This window comes from Otolemur garnettii, unplaced genomic scaffold (assembly GCF_000181295.1).
Source record: "Otolemur garnettii isolate 467f Iridium unplaced genomic scaffold, OtoGar3 scaffold00096, whole genome shotgun sequence".
Taxonomy (NCBI): domain Eukaryota; kingdom Metazoa; phylum Chordata; class Mammalia; order Primates; family Galagidae; genus Otolemur; species Otolemur garnettii.
Window position 1 is genome coordinate 7,835,759 of NW_003852491.1, and position 4,196 is coordinate 7,839,954.

Consider the following 4,196-nt stretch of genomic DNA (forward strand, 5'->3'; position numbering starts at 1 on the left):
CTCAGGGTCAGACCCTTTAGCCCCCAATTTTTTTTTTTTTTTTTGAGACAGAGTCTCACTATGTCATCCTTAGTAGAATGCCATGGCATCACAGCTCACAGCAACCTCAAACTTTTGGGCTTAAGCTATTCTTTTGTCTCAGCCTCCCAAGTAGCTGGGACTATAGGCACCTACCACAATGCCCAGCTATTTTTTCATTGCATTTGTCATTGTTGTTTGGCAGGCCTGGGCTGGGTTTAGACCTGCCAGCCCCAGTGTATGTAGCCAGCTCCCTAACCACTGAACTATGGGTGCTGAGCCTCTTTAGCCCAATGTTACACTCAGCTAACAGCAATCGCAAACTCCTGGGTTTGAGCAATCCTCTTGCTTCAGTCTCCCAAGGAGCTGAGACTATTGGCTCACACCACAACGCCTGGCTAGTTTTTCTATTTTTAGTAATGATGGGGTCTTGCTCTTGCTCAGGCTGGTCTTGAACTCCTGAGCTCAAACAGTCCACCTGCCTTGACTTCCCAAAATGCTAGGATTACCAGCTGTGCCTGGCCTTATAAATTTATAAGTAAGTTACAAACTTTATAATATTTATCAAGCTTATAGCTGTAAAACTCTTAGATGAAATCATGGGCATAAATCTTCATGACCTCAGATTAGGAGTTGGTTTCTTAGATATGGCATCCAAAGCATAAGCAACAAAAGAATTAATAGAGAAGTTGGACATCATCAAACAGAAAGTGAAAAAAACCACACAATGGGAGAGATGTTTGCAGATCATAAGGAACTTCCATGTAGAATATACAAAGAACTTTACCACTCAATGGCAAAAAGACAAACAGCCCAATTTAAGAATGGGTAAAGGACTTGAATAGACATTTCTCCCAAGACAATATGGCCAATAAACACATGAAAAAAATGCTAAGCGTCATTTGTCATCAGGGAAATGCAAATCAAATTTACAAACTTCACACCCACTGTGATGAGTAAAGCCACTATGATAAGAAAGCCAGATCATAAGTGTTGATGAGATGTCGAGAAATTGAGATAATTATACCCTGTTGGTGAGAAAGTAAAATTGTGTAGGCAATTGGGAAACTTGTGTAACCTGACAGTTCCTTAAAGGGTTAAACATAGAGTTACCACATGATCCAGCAATTCTACTCCTACATATGTACTCAAGAGAACTGAAAATATGTCTGCACAAAAAATTTGTACATGAATGTTCTTATCAGCATTATTTACAGTAGCCAAAAATGGAAACAACCCAGATGTCCATCAACTGATGGATGGTAAACAATTTACAGTATATCCACACAACAGAATATTATTTTACAATAAAGAAATGAAGCCCAGGTGCGGTGGCTCACACCTATAATCCTAGTACTCTGTGAGGCTGAGGCAGGAGGATCACTTGAGGTCAGGAGTTTGAAACCAGTCTGAACAAGAGTGAGACCCCCCATCTCTACTAACAATAGAAAAAATAGCTGGGCATTGTGGCGAGCACCTGCTGCCTGGGAGGCTGAGGAAAGAGGATCACTTGAACCCAGGAGTTTAAGGTTGCTGTGAGCTAGACTGATGCATGGCTCTCTAGCCTGGGCAATAAAGTGAGACTGTCTCAAAAAAAAAAAACAAAAAAGGGAAGGGAAAAAAAATGAACTACTCATACAGCTACATAGTCTATGAACTTTGAAAACATAATGCTAAGTGGAAGAAGCCAGTCACAAATTACCAAATATTGTATGATTCCACTTACACAAAATACTCTGAATAGGCTAATCTATAGAGACAGAAAGTAGATCAGTGACTGAGGCATTAGGGATGAGGGGTTTCAGCAGAGTAGGAAGAGGGCATAACAGCTAATGGATATGGAGTTTCTTCTAGAATATAGAATATTCTAGAATCAGATTGTTTTAGTTGTATAACCTGTGAATATATTACAACCCATAGAATTATATACTTTAAATGGGCTAATTGAATGATATGTGAATTAATCTTTTTTTTTTTTTGTATTTTGAGGTAGAGTCTCAAGTAGAGTGCCATGGTGTCACAGCTCACAGCAACCTCCAACTCCTGGGCTTAGGCAGTTCTCTTGCCTCAGCCTCCCTAGTAGCTGGGACTACAGGCACCTGCCACAACGCCTGGCTATTTTCAGAGGCAGGGTCTTACTCTTGCTCAGGCTGGTCTTGAACCCAATCCACCTGCCTTGGCCTCCCAGAGTGCTGGGATTACAGGTGTGAGCCACCATACCCAGCCCGTATCTTTTTTTCTTTTTTTTGAAACAGAGTCTCACTCTGTTGCCTAGGCTTGAGTGTCATGACATCAGTCTGGTTCACAGTAACTTCAAACTCCTGGGTTCAAGCAATCCTCCTGCCTTAGACTCTCAAGTAGCTGGGACTACAGTCATCTGCCACAATGCCTGGTTACTTTTTCTATTTTTAGTAGAAATTGGGGTCTTGCTATTGCTCAGGCTGGTCTCAACTCAAGCAATCCTTCCCCCTTGGCCAGTGCTAGGATTAAAGACGTGAGCTACTGTGAACTGGCCTGGCCATGAATTGTATCTTAATAAAGCTGTTAAAATATATATATTTTTTGAGACAGAGCCTCACTTTGTCATTCTGGGTAGAGTGCTGTGGCATCATAATTCACAGCAACCTCAAACTCCTGGGCTCAAGATATCCTCTTGCCTCAGCCTCCTGAGTAGCTGGGACTACAGGTGCCCACCACAATGCCTGGCTATTTTTAGAGGCAGGGTATTGCTCTGGCTCAGGCTGGTCTTGAACCCATGAGCTCAGGCAATCCACCCACCTCAGCCTCCTAGAGTGCTTAGGATTACACTCATGAGCCACCACACCCGACCTCTATTAAAATAATTTTTAAAAAAATCAAATGGTAGGGCCAGGTGTGGTGGCTTACACCTATAATCCCAGGACTTGGGAGGCCAAGGTAGGTGGATTGCTTGAGCTCACAGGTTCGAGACCAGCCTGAGGAAAAGCGAGACCTCATCTCTAAAAATAGCCAGGTGTTGTGGCAGGCATCCATAGTCCCAGCTACTTGGGAGGCTGAGGCAAGAGAATTGCTTAAACCCAGGAGTTTGAGGTTGCTATGAGCTGTGACTCCATGGCACTCTACCAAGGGTGACAAAGCAAGACTCTCTTTAAAAAAAAAAAAAAAAAACTGTGCGAGTCTTTAGGGAGCACAAACTGGGTGGGGTATGGAATGCCTAAGGTATCAGAGAAAGACCAAAGGATGAGTTCTCTGGCCTCAGAAAGGGTTGTGGATACCTTCTGAACATCCATAGGACCCACTTTTCCCTTAATTATATGTAGAGACCCAGGGGTATCTATTGCTTAGCATATATAGTATTTTTGTACCAAGGTTTAAAAGTGCATCTCCTATTCCCAAGATAAATCTTGTTCAAGGTGATGGTACATGTCAGTAGTAACCAAAGTCTTCCTGCTTCCAGTCATCCAGTCTGGTCGGTTTCTTCCCTGGACCATATCAGACTTTGGCCCCAACCTAGGAGAAGGTTGAACTCAGTGCTTACTCTGCTCTGGGTAAGTGAGGCAGTGGTGTCACCATAACTCTATGCCCTGCTGTTGCCATGTGGCTCTTGTTCTGCTAGGGAGTCCTAAAGTGATAATTCTAGTGTCTAAGTGCCTGAGGCCCCTGCCATTGAAGGAAAGCTTGCTACTTCTGTTCCTGGTGCTGAGCACCTGGTGTACCAGTTCCGAGGTATGGCCAACCATGATATTTCAGCCTGGACAATAGAGACTATCTCAAAGCACTGTGGTTACAGTGCCAACCACATACACTGAATTTGGTTCAAACCCAGCCCAGGCCAGCTAAAACAACAATGACAACTGCAACAAAAAATAGCCAGGCATTGTGGCCAGCATCTGTAGTCCCAGCTACTTGGGAGGCTGAAGCAAGACAATCACTTAATCCCCATGACTAGCACGTGGGACTGGAGATGAACTGCACACTGCTCACTCCCTGATGTAGGCAACTTGGCGGCTCTCAAGTCTTGCGATAAGAGCATAAAAAAGGGCTCAGCACCCGTAGCACAGTGATTATGGCACCAGCCACATACACTGAGGCTGTCGGGTTCAAACCCAGTGCGGGCCAGCTAAACAACAGTGACAACTGCAACAAAAATTAGCCAGGCATTGTGGCAGGTGCCTGTAGTCCCAGCTACTTGGGAGGCT